We start from the raw sequence: 18,670 nt of genomic DNA on the forward strand, positions 1-18,670 counted from the left end.
GTTTTTTAAGTACTGCTCTGTTGCTTGCAAAGTGTCTTACATGTGATCTGGACATCATATCTATACTCTTACATTACACACACAAAATACCTGGAACAGAACTGGAAAATCCTAGATGAGAGCACCCAGACCTCTTCTGAAGTGAAATCTGAAAGGGGATGACTTGGGGGCATATAATAGGGGCAGTGGGTGATGGTAGGAGAGAGAGAGTATTAATAAGGATACAGGGGGCATAGAAACATGCATAAAATTAAGGTGGCATTCAAAAAGACACATGAACATAGATAGAAAAAAGATTGTGGGAAAAGATGGTGACAATGGGCATGGAGAGAGAGCCACAGTGGTCATGATATATGGAGATATAAGGGTTGGAGGGACATGTAGGGACACAGGGATATATATGGAGAGACGTAGTGGGGGAATTAATTAGTGGAATAAGGAATAAAGCTGTGATAGGTTTTATAGTTAAGCATATAAGATTAGGGTTTAGGGTGAGGACAGGTATCATAAATTGAGTTGAGAGAAACAAAAAGTCTGGAGAGAGGGAGGGCAGATGGGAAGGGAAGCAGGGTGGCAGCAAGGACAAGGTGTACAAGAGCAGGAGGACTGTTCCCCATGATAGGATATAGTCCTCTTCTGTTACATCGTCCACCCCTTCTCTTCTGTCACCAGGGACCACCTACGTCCACCACTTGTTCTCAGTTAAGACTTCACTTCTGCACACTGGACGGACAAGTATTATCTTCTCTGCCATTTGTTTGCTCATAGCAGGTATTGTTGTCTCTGCCAAGACATATCCAGATGCTCTCTTTACTCTATCCTTTTGGTTTATGAGCCACACTAATTAAGTTCTCTGCCAGCAGTTCCAAAGACTTGGTGACAAAATGCCCTCAGAATAAAAGACAGAACATGGAATAAAAATACATTCTGCTCTATTTTGCACAAGGACTAGCCTCTACCAGTCCATCATTCTATTAACGGTGGTGGGGATAGTGGTATACACACAACACAATGAATTTTCACACTCCAAAAGGATGGAGGAGTCAAGGGAATACAGATAATACAAATCTTGCGAATTTTGCCTGCGAATGATCATAATATGCAAACACGAGCAAATAATTCAGATGTCACATCCAAAGCACACAACTGCCGCAAGGTGCCCTCCACTAACATGACACTGCACAAATTAATGCAAATTTTGCAGCCAGGTTGTAGTGCTGTGACCATGCTGGTCTGGGAGTCCACAACAACAGAACACTTTTACCCGTTTTCTACGTCAATTGTCAAACCCTTCCACTGGTCATCTAGCTCTTTCAAAGCATGTGGTAAACAGTGAGAGAGTAGGACAGCTGGCATACCATGTGATAGGGGAATCCATACAAAGCATGGAACTTTGGGAGAAGAGTGCATTGGAGGAGATACATTGATGGAATGGTGGGATACAAGGGTAAGGGTTAAGGTTCTGGGAATGGGGTCCTGATGGGATAGTGGGCCAGCATGTCCTTGGAACCAAGCAGCACATTGATTTTAGGTCATCCCTGAATCCACTGAACTCTGAGATCTTATCACAAACAGGATTAGTTACACCTTTAAATGAAAAAGAAGCGGGAAAAAAAACTGAAAATAACAAAATATTAGTGATCCTCTAGAAAACATGAATCTCTTTCCAGCTTAATCTCTTTTGTTCAAAATGGTTTTGCTGTTATTCATCATATTTTCTCGCATTCTATTTGATTTTTAGAAATGTTTTGTTTTGGTGCCCAAACCAACAACAAAATCATAATTTAGGTAAACCATACAGGTATCCCACTTTCCCATAAATCATTTCATAAATCAGAAATGTGTCAAGTTTAATAGTATTTGACTAAATTCTGGGCTGTCCTGATTTTGAAGGAACAGTCACGATTTTAGGGCACTGTCCACAATTGGCAGGCACTCTGGCATTCCAGACAGGTGTGCCTCCTTTGGGAGGCGCCATTGACCTAATTTACATCACTGGTCTGCCCCCTTTAACCCACTCACCAGTGTCGTGAATCACTGAATGCAGATGTTGGGAGGCGGATCATCATGCTGTTTCACATCAACTGTGCATATTCTGCAGTTACAAAGTCGCCCTCACTGTTGCCTTAATTTATATAAGGATTCGACTGAAAGGGAAGCTTCTCTGGCACACCTAGGCAACTAGCTGCGGCTGGCTCCGCCTTGTTCTACCTCTATGGCTGAGATTTATCAGTTTTATTGATCTCAGCCAATCCTATGCTTCCCCATAAGAAAGCATTGGGAGTCTATTGTGCATGCGTGGTACACTGAGCAGCAATAAACTAGGCAGCACCTCTAGGGGCCAGTAGAATATTTTATTCCTGTCTTAAAAACAATGAAGAACAGAAAAGACACATTAGCAGAAAGATATTGCGTGCCAAACACGTTTCTATTCACTTTTCGCAAGTTTTTTTTTTTTTTAAACTTTAGATAATGACTTTAATATACAATTTTCTAACAGTCGCAATGCATGTTTAATGTGCTGCATTGGGGAAGTGAGAATTACTTTACTGGAAGTGTCAGCTTCCTTTTCAATAAAAATTTCTAAGAGAATTCCCACCTTCAATATTACTGTTAGCATCTGACCAAGGGCATTTTAAATAAAAGAGAGCTTCTCTGGCCAAGGAAGACTTTCAATTCTCAAGCTGTGCTCGCAGTTTCATTTGCTTTTGTTATGATATCCTGCAAACTTTCAATATCTACGTTAAAATTGTTGTGTATTAAGACGGTGGGATTGCACAGAACCATGAAATCTACAGTATAGGAGATCAATTCGGATGTAACCAAAAATAATAAACTTGACCAGAATTAAAGGGATGCCATAGTGCCGGGAATACAAAGCTGGATTCCTGGCACTATAGCTCCCTCTGCCTCCCTCCTCCATCGCGTCCCCCTGTGTTGAATAAAGGGTTAAAAACTCTTTATTTACTTACCTGATACCAATGCCAAAATTTAACATGGTATACTTATCCATCTTAGTGTAAGGAGAGGCAGGATTGGACTAGGCTGCAAAACTCCGTTATAGAGTACTCTTGACACAGGTGCACGTAAGCGCCGAAACGCTCGTTGAGTTAGAGACCACACTTGTGGATCTTACTTTCTAGGACCTCTTTTGATATCTTGACAATCCTATACTTAGGAATACTTGTTCATAGGTAGATCTCTTTACCGGAGTTTTGCAGCCTAGTCAGTTAGAATACGGGTTGCCTTGAAGCAACGAGCAGATTAGTATCAGGCTTTACTCGTAGTATCAGGTATTTGTACCAATTTTTTTTTTCAGATTTAACTCCAGCTATAATGATTGATGGTAGTCTCTCTGCTTTTTTAGTTTAGACAGATTAGACAGTCTGCTCTCCTTATAGATAGCACTTTGATGGGATTTCTGTCGCTTGGAATTCATAATAGCACAGCGATAAGGTGATTTTGCCTATATTTATCATACTTTTATTATCTTTCGATTTCATCGAACTAAGTGCTACATCACCCACGGCTCTCTACATCAGCATGCATAGTAGAGTGCTGTCAGGATCTGCAGTTCTTCTAAACAGCTACCTGGCATATTCATGATAGGTTAAGATATACTAATTGGGGTTCTTCTCTTATACTGCTAGTGGCCCCGCTTGTTAGTGTAACAATTTGGGATATGCTGAATTTCACTTACCCCATATATCTGTCATACCTAGTATCAGAGATTCAATCTATTCACCCTGCTGTTGTGTAGCCTTGGAATATAATTGATTGTCCTACCTACTATTATAATCGCTCTCTGTGTCCTGGAGCTATACGTTAATAGTGCTATATCGGACCCAAGACTCCATACTAGCAGAATTCGCCCCATATATCGGTTATAGCCATTACTAGAGACTCTATCCACCCTTCTACTTACAAGTGCCCTTTTGAGTAACAAGACTAAGAGATAGATTTCTACATTTTATGTACTTACTATACCACAGATTAAATTGATATCTCTTATTACACTGCCCTTCATGGATAGCCATTCTAATTCACCCTCCTAATTAGACACAGCTCAGTACCCTTGATTATTGCAACTCTTATATTTAAGTATATTTACTTGACTTTTTTTGTTTTTCAAGCACATTTATTTTGATACTTTTACTACATTTATTATCTTTTTGTTTGTGATTTCTTAATTAATTAACTGGCTGATTTGTCAAATATACACCATCGATGGCAAAGGTTTTATTACATGTGTATTATATCTTTCCAGAGCATTTAAACTCTAGTTAAAGTTTACTGTCACTAAGTCATTGGGTATTTTTATATTTTGTGTGAATGCAATGTGCATCTACAGCAGACCATGCGAGAATCAGTTTCCTCAGGAAGTGGAAATGTTACAATACTGTACATAGCTTAACAATAGTTATAGCTATACTCACTGACAGAGCATTATATGGCCCATTGCTAACAGCTGTGGCTAAATTGTGTTCAAAGGACCACTATAGTGCCAGGAAAACAAACTCATTTTCCTGGCACTATAGTGCCCTCAGGGTGCCCCCACCCTCATGGCCCCCCTTTCGCCAGGCTGAAGTTGGAGGAAGGGGTTAGACACTTACCTTTCTCCAGCGCCGGGCTCCCTCGGCGCTGGTGACTCTCCTCCCTCTTCGGCTGAATGCGCATGCGCGGCAAGAGCCGCACGCGCATTCAGTCAGTCCATAGGAAAGCATTTTCAATGGTTTCCTATGGACGCTGGCGTCCTCTCACTGTGAAAATCCCAGTGAGAAGCGCGGAAGCGCCTCTAGCGGCTGTCAATGAGACAGCCACTAGAGGCTGGATTAACCCATAGGTAAACATAGCCGTTTCTCTGAAACTGCTAGGTTTACAGCAGGCAGGGTTAACCCTAGATGGACCTGGCACCCAGACCACTTCATTGAGCTGAAGTGGTCTGGGTGCCTATAGTGGTCCTTTAAGGACCATTACCATGGTTGATAATCTAGAGCTGGGGTGAGTGAAAGGTCGATGAGAATCTACTGGTTGATCTCTGGAAGATCACCACCACGATCAGTGATCTCATTGATGCAGTTGCATTAGTCCAGCATTGCTGTGACATTCTGCATGGGATTGCTGAGTGTAAAACTCACTAGGGCAGAATGACATCTGACACTGTATTTTCTTTGCCAGAGTTCTCAGCTTTTCCAGTGTAGGTTGAAAGGCAAGTTCATATGTACATGTAGGGTGGTACCTCCGCTATGCTGGAACAGTCAAGAGGACACCAGCAGAGGGAAGGCAGAGAACGATACTGATTGGCCAGTTTCAGCTATTAGGATATGAAGGGAATGTAAAGGAAGGCTTGGGGTGGGAGGAAGAAGAAGGAGAGAGCTCTTGGAGATACAATTAAATGCAGGGAAAGATAGAGAGAGAGATAGATAGATAGATAGATAGATAGATAGATAGAAGGGAGCTAGAGCAGATAGTAAATGTGAAGAGGAGGATGGGAGAGGGACACAACTGAGGGGAGGCATTGTTGACTGGAACATGGGGTGAGGGCTTGGTGAGAAAGCAAAGTGGTAAGTTGGGGCAAATGGATAAATAGGGGAGAAAGACAGTTGGGGTAAGTTTGTTGCCAGTTGATACTTTCAGCTACTGAACACTGTTCAAATCTAAAATGGGCATGATAATGGTGACAGGTGGCATAATAATAAAGATATATGCCATAATAATGGTGAATTATGACATGATAATGTGGAAAACAATAGGAAATATTGAAATGAGTTCCGTAATGTAGTCAAAGCTGAGCAAAAAGGTAAAATACATCTGTTCTTACCCTCCAAGTGTGGACAGGTGGCTTCTCTCCCCACTTACAATGTTGAGTACAGCAACACCGGATACCCAAGAGAATAGACGTCCTGACTCGAGCAGGTGAGTAAAATTTCAAGCTTTATTTATTATAATGATAAAAAAATTGTCAGTACATCATAGTGGCATTAGCCAGTGTACAGGGGTGGGGTATTGAGAAGGAGACACGCATGCATTTCTTACCTACAAGGCATTTCCTCAGAGAGGTATCTGTACTGCCCCCCTCTACCCTGGCTAATGCCACTATGCCATGCTAACACTTCTTCTATAATTTGATTAAATAAAGCTTGAACATTTACTCACCTGCTTGAATCTGGACATCTATTCTCTTTTGGAGACCTGACATTGCTGTATTTAATTATAAAGTGCAAATGTGAACATCTGCTTTATCAGACCAACTCAGCCACCGTGGGTGCCAAACACACTAAGGTTAGTCACAAACTATTTGTTAACTGTTTGACAAATTACTGGTGGACTGTCCATGGGGACTCCTGGCACCATAACCCCTTTAGTGTGGAGTAGTGGTAATGGTGCATAGAATGTCCCTTTAATAAACTTTTGATGGAAAATCTATATATGTGAAGTAATGTCCTTATTAAAATGTATATCTTACTAATATATATGTGAATGCATGCACTTATGCATATTTGGGAGCAGATGTATTTTCCTGAATTTATGGGTGGAAAAGTGTTAGAATGGCAATTTGTATATATTTGATAGGGTGTGATTATATATCGGGGAGTGTGTGGGTATTCTAAGTTTTCAATATGGGAGAGTGTAACCATGACAATGTGACTGTACACAGGGGAGGGTATAAAGTGTGACTATACATGGGGGAATGTGGGTATTTAGGTATTCTGTGATAAGGGCAGTTATAATTTTTAAATTATTTATTTACCAAAATATTCCACCATGAATACAATGGTCAGTTTGCACCATGCAAATTGGATGGTAGATCTTAGGATCTCCGAGCACCATATACCCACTACAGCTCCAAGCACCATAACCACTAAAGCCCACTTATAGATAGAGAGGGTCTATGATTCATCCCCTTTTTAAAAAATGGGAAAAAAATGTTATAGATCTCTTTAGCAATCACAAATCATGAGGAATTAGCAATGGAATGTCAAATGTTAGGTCTGAAAAGCCAAACAGGATACATTCAGCCACTAAGCTATTATTATTTTCAATGTTATTATTATTATTATTATTATTATTATTATTATTATTATTATTACTAATTCTGGGTAATTCACTAAAATAATATTTCTAAATTAATTTCAAATTGAAGGTCACAATAGACCAGCTGTAATAGTTCTCCAAGTCAGCAATGCTTGCTTTTTGGTGACTCTGAACTTAAATTTGAAATAATTGTTTCATTTCATTTCATTTAGAACCCTGCTTGTGAATCTAAAATTCCCGGTTCAGTAAGTAACACAATTAATCATGAACCTGTGACATTCAGAAATCGCTGCATTAAATGGAAAGCAAACGACATGTAACCCCCCTTTTCTGAAATCCCCCACGTGAAAGTCTTGGTGGTCTCACTGCTGGCTGTGTTTATGGTAAATTGTAAAGGGCATTTAATTTAACAAAACATTAAGAAGAGCCGTGAAATCCCCCTGCTGTCTGTACAAACACACAATATCGGAAATAATAGTTTTACTTTCACTTAGTAGGTAAATGTCATGCATGAGTGTTAAACGCCACACATCTGACCAAAAAAATGTCTTTCATGTGAAACGTGCATGCAGAATTCTCCTTCTTTCTATGAAGATAGATCTTTTATTTATTTATTTGTTTATTTGTTTAAATTATTACTTTGTGAGTTTTATTATATATTTTATTAGGGTAATAAATGCTGGCTGGGACATTAAGCCCCCATGTTTTATAAATATAGCCCCTACCTGGCCCCCAGCCTCCCCGCACACACTAAAATCCAAACAGAGCAAAACAATCGAGCTGCATACAGGGCCACTGGGATTGCAAAATCTGAACCTTGCTTACACTATTTAACAATTACGCTAACCAGGCTCTGAACGAGCCTCAATTTGGTCCGGCGTGCAGCTGGACCGAATGCTGCTGGAGAAATGAAATTTGGACACAAATTCTTAAAACGTGGGCCCGTGTGATTTAAAAAAATCTGAACTTTAGAAAAAAATTGCTTGTTTGCGCGAAGGGTTCATAATGTGGCGACTAACCAGTGCTTACAAGCCAGCTGCCACATTAGAAAATAAAATACATGTATTGGGGTCAATTAAACTCCCTTATGCCTCCACCTTTCATGAGGTGGGCAAGATGATAACTACTAAACAGTGAGCTGCCAGTAGCTGCCGACTAATGTTTAACTTGCAGTTGCTAGAAAAACCCCATCGTCCTGTTAAATAATGAGGTTGACCAGGTCCTAAGGGCCTCCCACCTGTGGTTTAATTAAATAATCAGGGGTTGACAGATCACTGTTCACCTCCCTGCCCCATGTGAGTCCAGTCTGCAGGGGACAATTACATTTAAAAAAAAGAAGAATTGGCACATCCTAACATCCTCCCTGTCCCTACCCATTGTTAGTTGGTGGGGGCTACCTACGAAATAAAATTCATTTAGAATTGTTACTTCAGTAAATAACCCTGTCACTTACACTTGCTCACACTTACGTACAGACTTACACACTCAAGTGTAGACAGTGCACGGTTTTTACTGGGAGAAGCAGAATTTCCCTTGTCATCGAATTTGAGTGAACTTAATGCTGCAGAGTTTTGTAAATAATGTTATTTATAAAACACTGTGCAGGCAGATGTTGACAGGGAACCTCCTGAGAGGCACACTCTATGCACCAAAACCACTACATCATAACAGGCCACTCCAGCCCTAAACCATCTTCTTGTTAAAGGGACACTCCAGGCACCTAGACCACTTCAGCTAATTGAAGTGGTCTGGGTGATGTGACCAGAGAACTGCAATGTTTACATTGCAGCTCTAAGTCTGCCCTCTGTAGCTGTCTATCAGACAGCCACTAGAGGGCTTCCGGAATAAAACCGACCTTTGGTCTGTTAACTGACGCTGGACATCCCCACGGACCTCGTGGGTCAGATTTTGGCATTGAATAATGCTATCCTGTGGGGAGGTCTAATACAAGTGACCATTGCAGCGCATGCGCAATGATGTCGGTTGATGTCGGTGGGGGAGGAGTGTGGGCGAATGGACATCGCGTTGGATTCAGGTAAGTGTCTGAAGGGGTTTTAACCCCTTCGGCGACATGGGATGGGGGGCGGGAGGTAGGCGAGCACTCCAGGATTCTCTAGTGCCAGGAAAACAGATTTGTTTTCCTAGCACTGGAGAGTCCCTTTAATAAAGCTGTTAGTGGGCCTGTAGTCCCTGGGTGTTGTCTTATCTTGTAGTGATATATTTAACACCGATGTTCAGTTCCCTGACACACTGCCCCTTCACTCTTCTTCTCTACTAATAGGGAAGCAGTGGCTTGCCGACCAGGCTGATTGTATCAATGGCTGCCCACTGTGAGTAATAGTACGCACTATCATGATATGCTACTCTCTGCATGCCTCACGGTCTCTCTCACACCTGTTGGTATTAAAAAGAATGATGTGCAGGTAGAGTCATCTTTACTGCAGGGAAAAATGGGCAACTCTCAAACTAACCAAAATTTACAGGGGCTCACAGGAACGGTTCCTTGCACTCCTAGGTAGAGATGGGCACACAGGGTTTCTGGCACATTGGGAAGTGACCACACCAACCGCCACTGCTGTAGGCTGCAGACTGTGTTTACATCATATGTCTTATGCGATAATACAGGTACTACTGATAAGAGATACATAAGACTTCAGATATATTGCAGTGGCTGCCATCCGAGAATATCGGAGCCTCGCAGGTGTGATGTTAAATGAGATCCATCTCCACTGGCCCGATCACAGGTGGCATGTTGTTGCTTGAGATGAAAAAATGTTATATGGCCAAATCATGTAAAAATGGGGGCAGAAATGAAATGGGGATGGAACCCTAAGGTGAAGTTGTAAAGTAATGACATGGGACAAGAAATGAGATGGAGGCTGAATCGTGTGAATTTAGGACAGAATTTTTATGAACTGTTAATAAATCATGTAAAAATGGGATTAAAAATCAAATTAAATTGGGATGGAGCACTAAGGGGAAGTCCGGACACTTAAGGGTCAATCAAAGATAGTTTTAATGGATATCCGTGCATCACATGTATCAAGTTTGGCAAAGAACTTTGAGGTCGAAACGTTGCTGTTCTTGTGATACACAGATTTTATTTAATACTGCCTTTGATTAACCCTGGAGTACCCAGACCACCTTTTGCCATTGTTACATGTATATAGAGGTTGTGCTGAACCTCAGTACGGTTTGCACCTTGGCTGTTGAATATTGAGGAGTGCGGTAACTGCTCTTATGGTTACAATGAAATGAGATGGAGGCCAAATTATGTGAAATGGGACATAATTTCAATGAACTGTTAATTAAAGGAAGGATACTTTGTGTCCTAATGACACATATTGGTGGCTATAACCTCTGCATGCATATTACATCTCAACTGAACATTGTCTACGTGAAGCATGTCGCTTCACAGAAATTAATATCTATAACAATAAATTAAGCCTTAGTTTCAATACAATTATTTTATAAATTGTTTTAATACAGTTAATAAAGTTGTTTTAAACATTTGCATATGTTTCATTTTATTTTCAGGGGGAAGGTGATGTGGATGGATGAGGGAACCTGGGGGTTAGTGCGGGCAGGTGATGAAGGTGGGAGGTTTGGGGCCTATCAGCAGAATCTTGTCCAGGGCCCAATTAGTATTAAAGACAGCCCTGTGAGCAGGTGGAACCTTTGTGTATAAATGTAGTCTGAAGCTCATCACATGGCCTAGATCACGAGTGGTCACAGCATTGATAAAGTGTAGATTGGACCTGTCCACAAGTTAAGCCTTTAATTTATATGTATATTACAACGAGGGTTATGTTCCTGTAGGATCTCATTTACTAAAAGTCATCATTTTTGCTGAATCCCTGAAGCAAATCGACTTGAACACCCATCCCATTTCATGCTATAAGTAGATGGAGTTTTCTGCTCCAGGCTGTGAATCCACCTCCTACCGGTGGCTTCAGATGTCCTTCTTAATGTAATAAAACTGTTTTAGCGTAGATTTTCAAGGCTTTAATGTTAGAGACCTGCAAATAACTGGGTGGTTTCTCTTTGAAGTACCTCACTTAGGTCGCAGCTGGCCACTTAGTGTCTCTTCTCTGTAATTCAATCAATAGCTCGGTTTTACTGTAGCTCTTTGCAATTTAACAGTGAAGGTTAAATAAATCATGGTGAGGACTTAACAGAGAATTTGTCAAGTGCCAAATGGAGCCATGTTTCAGCTTTTCTTGTAAAACTTAACAGTGGAGTTTTTTTTTTTCTAAACAGGAAAACAAATGTCTCAAATTAATGTTCTAGCAAGAAAGTAAATCAAATAATGAAATTATCGAATTCCCTGCCCGAGGACTCTTCCTCGTGTGCACAGTTTACTGTATCATTGAAAACGTATTAAATAAGAAAATATTTTAATTTTTTTAACACTAAATTATATTGCTACAAAACATTATTATGATATATTATTTATATTACATCAACATATGCAAACATGAGAATATATAAAACAAAGTAACACAAATAACTCATAACAAGCAAGTTATGGTGAAAATGAAAGAATTGTTTGATGGACATACTGTTCGTTTACATTCAATAACAACGCTAACACTTACCTTGTTTATTTACTATAGAAAAAATATACACAAAGCATAGGACACAACTCTGAGGGCCTGTATTCAACCTTGTCAGTACAGCTGTCACTGTTAACTAGGCGGTAGCTAGTAGCAGCTAGTAATTGCAGACTGGTTTTGGTTTTCATCCTTGCTGCTATTTACTGAATGACCGCCAATAATGTCTGCTCACAAAGATACCAACCACTAGCAGATTAGCAACTTGTTGGTAAAGCACAGAAGCACCATCGTAATCACAGCTTGTCAGCAAAGGTGTGCATACAGGATGTGCCTAGTGTGCCCAGGGACAACCAGATGCAGCTGGAGTGCTAGCTCTTGGATGGGGCTCCAGCTGATGCACATGCAGGCAGGGAGATCACAAGGCCAGCTTTGGTTCCCTTGTTTGTGCATGGGAGCTTTTGGCCTGCACCTCAGGTGAGTGCAGATCACACGAAAAGCTCCCTCAAGTACTGGACTGGAAGGAGCATTTACAGTACTCTGCACCAGCCAGAAGTGCAAAACAAAGTTCCTGCCGCAGGACTACCAAGGAGCTGAATCATACACCCAACAGATAATGGGAAAATTACCCCTCTGGGCCACTAGGGAACAGAAAAATGACCCCACTAGGCAACCAGGAAATAGGAGCATTTCCCCCTGCCTAATGTAAGCAAGAAATGGGGCAAAAACCGATATCTAACACAGCCTCCCTACACTCATCCACACACAGATAACTTATTGATACACACACACACACACACACACACACAAGCACACATATCACTCAAAGCAAACCACTCACAACTACCTCCGCATGGTAACAGACAACAGCCACCCTACTCCTATATACTCAGTCACACCACACACAGGCTGTCACCTCACACACACCAGCAGTAAACCATTTACACAGTCAATACCAACACATCATGCACAGCTACAATAATTGCTAAACAACACACACATGCTGTCATCGCCAAACAAATGCAGTCTGTCATACACAGCCACAACACACAGACCGATATACACAGCCATAGCACACACATTACACCACAGCTACAACAATTACAGTCATCTCACACCTAAGTAACACATATAGTCACACATCCCAGGACACACAATGAACCCAGTGTCACCCAACACACATCCCTTTAGAGAAACACTCCTGACAATCTAAATGCTACAGTCTGCTGTAGTGGCTACATTGGCAGGAGACCCTTTACACCATTTAAGAACATGTTGGAAATTTACCTGGGTTCTCTGAGGCACCTGCTTCTGCTTCTTCTGCTGTCAAAATGTCCCGCCAGTTAGGCCCCACCATGTAGGGTTGATGTAATTGGCAAAGAGCACTCAGCTGATGGTCTCAACCAATGAGCTGTGGACCTAAGCACTTTGGAATGGACAGAAGCTCCAGGATCAGAAGAGGCACTTGGCAGGACCCAGGTAAGTTATTAGATTGTTCTTACATGTTTTGATTAATTACTCTGGAACGAGCATCAGGCTGCTCCTGGCACTCTAATCACTAATGTGGTTGTATTTATGGTGCTGGGTGTGCCCCCTTAATAAATATTCACTTTAAAAAAAAAAATAACAAAGGTAAATTATTCCCATGTGAGCACCCTAATGAAATGTGCTGCACACACCTATGCTTACCAGTAATAAAAAACTTACTCTGAACATGCATACTTTACCCTGTGATTGGCCTTAGCAGGAGTAACAGTGTATTTGGTCCTGTTTAGATTCGTTTTTGCTACTTAAATGAACCGTTTTTTTTTTTCTGATAATCTTTATTTTGACATTTTGAAACAATAGGTTAAGGACATCTGCTTAGGAAACAGTACAATGTAGCATAGAACAAGTATCCAGGATTTGAGTTTTTCAAACAATAGATTAATGACATCTGCTTAGGAATCATTACAATGTAGCATAGAGCAAAATCCAGAGCTGTTACAGACTAGTATTAGCAAATTACAATACTAAGATACACTTAACACAAAGCGTTTCACCATTCAATGGCTCTATCAAAAGCCATTGATAAAACCATTAAATGGTGAAACGCTTAAGTGTATCTTAATATTGTTTTATATAGCTCTTATATTTTACTGCTCTTCTTATCAATAAAAGTACTTTTTTATTGGACCTATTTGCTGCTGGATTCCTGAACACCATATCTTTGGTTTGCTCTACTAAATGTGAGTAGATTTTATCTATTTCATTTTATTTTGCACTCCATACGGTGTACACTATTTTGGTTTTATATTCTCTTTTATCTATATTATCGGAGAGAGACCATCACCACCGATAGTGGGGATCATACTACTTCACGCTATACCTGCGGAGCTGCTCTCTAGGCTTCAGAACACAACTTTCTACAAGAATCTACACTCCACTATATCCTTAGGCGGGGATCATTCTGCCCAGGTGGAATAGTTATGTACTTCACTATCAGCAAAGGTGGTGTGCCTATTATGGTCTCCTGAGTTCATCTCATCCCTCAGTTCCTTCAGTTGCACCTTTCCAAGATCAAGCACAATGAAAGAGGGGATATGGAGTGGGTGGGAGGGGGAGGGGAGGAGGGGAGAGAGAAGAGGAGAGGGAGAAGGGATGAGAAAAGAAAAAAAACAGAGGGGTCTCACTAACCACCGGAAGCCTCCAGCCTCTTCTCGTCACCTCTACCACGCCCGGTCCAACTATCCATGACTATGGTCCATACTTCCAGGCCTGAGCCTACATACCACCACCTCCCACAACCCGGGTGTGGGTGTTCTGTTGCAAGAAAATCAAACAGTTACCTCTTCTAGCAATTGGTGTAACAGTTGCGCTCTAGTCACATGGTCCCTCGCCCATTGCAGGGTACACCTGCCGGTATGGTTTAGCTGAACGCCCTGCAACAAAATCTTGCCCAGGAGCCCATAGTTGAGCACTGTTTTCTGATGTGAGTTTCTCCATGTCATAGAGCTCCTCAACCTTGTCCATCCACTGTCTTAGAGTCGGTATCTCTGTTGTGCATCATTGAAGTGGGACAAGGGAGTTTGCAGTGTTCAGAAGATGTCTAATCAATGAGCGCTTGTAAGTGGATAGGAGAAGTTTCGTGTAATGCAGTAGCATCAACAAACGCTTTGACAAGGGTTCCCCACAAATATAGTCCTACTCACGTTATTTTAGAGCTTATAACCAGCTCTAGTATGAATAGCATTTATACTAGAGCTGGTTATAAGCTCTAAAATGTGAGTAGGACTATATTAGACTTTTTATACTGGTATTGTCTATCTCTGGGATATATTGCACTATTAGTCTTTACTTTTTGTTTTTACATACGGATTTGATGAATACCCTGATCTGACACTGTTTTAAAATAATTATTCCGGAAATATTTGAGGCTATATCTTCTGGCAAGTTTTATTGGAAATGTGTATTCCTTTTATTGTATTATTCATATATTGGTCCTTTTTTTTCACTTCTTATTTGTTATTTGTACCTATGCATTGTCTATACTGTTTTGGCGCAACCTTACCTTCTCCTTAGAGGGAGCCCTGCTATTTTAGGTGTGCTGTCTCATTTACATATATTCTACAATTTGTGTTTGGTTTTTAGAGCACTGATCCTTTTTCCGTTTAGTTCCTAAAATACCATTATCCGCTTCAACAGACAGTCTCTGGAATAGCAGATCTTCTCAAATGAGGTCAGCTCCAAGTGTTTTCCTGCAATGGATGGATGATCATGTCGAATTTGGTTGTAAAGGAACCTATGTAGGCCTGTGTTGACTCCATCCGAGGTCAGCTCCCAAAGAGGCCTCAGGCCCGAGTCAGAGCAAAACTGTTTTAGGCATGTCCAGTCTGTCCTGCCAAGGCCAAAGACATCTCTGGGTACAAGTCCACCCGCTATCTCAGGATTGTACGTGATTGAGGTTAGTAAGGAGGGGACCGTAGAGAGGTAAAACAACGTCCTCGAGGCTCTCCAGACCTTCAAGGTAGTGCTAAGAAAGGGTTGTTCATGTATCTGTGGAACACTTAAGGGGCTAGCCATCCAAACTATGGAGGGGAGTTTCTCACCAACCTGTGCATTTTCAAGATCGATCCAGAGCTTATGAGTATACCTGGTATGCCAGTCCACCAGTCTCAACAGATGGGTGTTTGGTAATAGAAGAGGAAAGACAGGAGTCCAACGCCCCTCATCCTCTTAGGGAGTGTCAGTTGAGCTCTGCTGACTCTAGGGGGACCAGATTTGCAGACAAAATTTGTCATGACCAAATTTAATGACTGAAAAATTACCCTGGGATAGATATTGGTATAGATTGAACGAAATACAACAATCTCGCTAGCAAGTTCAGTTTTAAGGCATTGATCCTTCCAAACCAAGATATACATAGGTTATTCATTTGGTCATATTGTCCCATAATGTGCAGAGGATGGGTAGGAAATGTTCTTGGTATAATAGGTTCAGTTCTTTGGTCAACCATATACCTAGGTATTTTATCCATTTCTCACACCACTTGAAGGAGAATTTGGAGCGTAAGTGGACAGTCTCTGAAAGATAAAGGGCGATCGGGAAGGCCTCAGATTTTTCCGTGTTGAGCTTCAGGTTTGACAAACAGCCGTACTCCTGAAATCTGTCAAGCAAGTTTCGCAAGTAGACCAAGGGAACCTCAATAAAAAATAGGAAATCATCCGCATAGGCTTCAATATTGTGTGCCTGTTTGCCGCAGGTGAACCCCAATATGCTCTGGTCCCGTCTGATCACCTCCAGGAAAGGTTCCAAAGAGAGGATTAAGTTATTCCTATAAATGATACATGCACTTTACTTATACAAAGTCCATAGAAAGATCATAAAGACGGGGCCAGATTTGCCATAGATCTCCCTCACCGGCCAGCAAATGCTCCTGTTGTGGTGGCAAGTAAGATGACAGCTGACAGAGGAGATCTCCGGTGCTAGAGTTAGGGAGGCCCTCTATTCTTGTATTGTAACAGATCATTCCTGTGGCAATGTTTTGATACATATCCCCACGCAAGCTGGAAGGAGCTGTCTGCTCCCATTGTGGGGCAGACAGCAACATTTTCCACCAGACCAACATGAATCAGGAATCCTCCTTCTTTGGAAGATAAGCATCATTAAGGGGGGAACACACTTTAGTTTTTGTTTAATAAAAAATATATTTTTAAGCAGCCCTTAGCCCCTATCCCCCACTACAGCCCCTGTTCTCCCCACTACATACTACACCCCAAATACAGGCCTTGTCCACCCACTTTAGCCATTACTGCCACTACAGTGCACTGTAGTGGTTATCAGTGGCAGAACTACCACTGGTGCAGCCCGAGCGGCTGTACAGCGGTCCGCATGGTTTGGGGGCCCTTCGGGTGGCCCATGGACTTAGGGCCACCAGATGGAAATTGCTAAACAGGGGTCTGGTCAGGCACAGCAGCCCTCTAAGACCGCGACCATGCCCCTGTTGTATTGGATGCTGTGAGTACGTGATAACAGATCACTTCCTCCCAGCTTAAATACAGTGCCGAGCAGAAGGTGGAGGAGGCTAGCAATATACTGCCAGATGGTGGCTTAGGATTGCTGCTCCAGGGCTGAACGGCGGCGAGTCCGGGGCATGGGCCGTAGTATTAACCCATAGACCGCTGGATATATTGTGCTGGCAGTACATGTGCATACTTGGAGCCTGGGGCGATCAGCAGAAAGGAGCTGGAACCGGGTGAGATGCACCAATTCGACATTCAAGAAATCCGCTATAAATATTTTCAAAGATTTTTATACATTGGTTCACCAACTTTTGGGTTTATTATGTGTATTTGTGTGTATGTATCTGTGTGTATGTATCTGTGTGTTTATATGTGTATGTCTCAGTGGTTGTATCTGTGTATGTGTCATAGAAACATAGAAACCTAGAATGTGACGGCAGATAAGAACCATTCAGCCCATCTAGTCTGCCCAATTTTCTAAATACTCTCAATAGTCCCTGGCCTTATTTTATAGCTAGGATAGCCATATGCCTATCCCACACATGCTTAAACACCTTCACTGATTGTTGTACCACTTCAGCTTGAAGGCTATTCCATGCATCTACTATCCTTTCAGTAAAGTAATACTTCCTGATATTAATTCTAAACCTTTGCCCATGTCAGTGTGTGTATCTATCTGTGTGTCAGTGTGTGTATGTGTCAGTGTGTGTATCTGTGTGTATGTATTTGTGTGCCAGTGTATGTATGTTTCAGTGTGCATGTATGTATCTGTATGTACCTCTGTGTCAGTGTGTGTATGTATCTGTGTGTCAGTGTGTGTGCATCTGTGTGTATGTATTTGTGTGCCAGTGTGTGTATGTTTCAGTGTGCATGTATGTATCTGTGTGTACCTCTGTGTCAGTGTGTGTATGTATCTGTGTGTCAGTATGTGTGTGTATATGTGTGTGTAGTGTGTATATGTGTGCCAGTGTGTGTGTTTTTTTTTTTTTCATTCTTTATTTTCGTTGTGCATGTTACAACAATCGGCTTGTGCAGCCATGACAGTAGTTACAAGAAGTATAAAACGTGGCACATCAGCAGTGTGTGTTTTAAGGTGTGTGTATGTTTGTATCTGAGTGCAGGCCCGGACTGGCCATCTGGCATTCCGGGCAAATACCAGGTGGGCCGAGAAGGCCATGGGCCGAGGATGGCAGGGGAGGTCAAAGGATCTCCCCTGTCGGCCCATGCAGAGCGGACACTATCCGAGTGCCGGCCCTGCTGTGTACCTTCATGGGCTGGTGGGGAGATCAAAGATCTCCCTCACTGGCCCATAGGCTGTTACAGGCAGGCCGCCGGTTGGGGAGTGAGGGGGGCAGGAGAGGACCTGGGGAGCTCTAGCCAGCAGCTTCGCCGGGTTCCTCTCGCGAGATCTGAGCGTTGCCGCGGTTACCACGGCAATGCTCAAATCTCGCGAGAGTGAACTCTAGTCCTGCAGGCTAGAATTCACTCTCACCACTGAGACCACCAGGGAAGGCAGCACGGCATCCACCTCCATGGCAGCACAGCTCCCCCCTTCCTAGGCTAAAGGTAAGAAGGGAGGGG

Source organism: Pelobates fuscus, chromosome 7 (assembly GCF_036172605.1).
Source record: "Pelobates fuscus isolate aPelFus1 chromosome 7, aPelFus1.pri, whole genome shotgun sequence".
Taxonomy (NCBI): domain Eukaryota; kingdom Metazoa; phylum Chordata; class Amphibia; order Anura; family Pelobatidae; genus Pelobates; species Pelobates fuscus.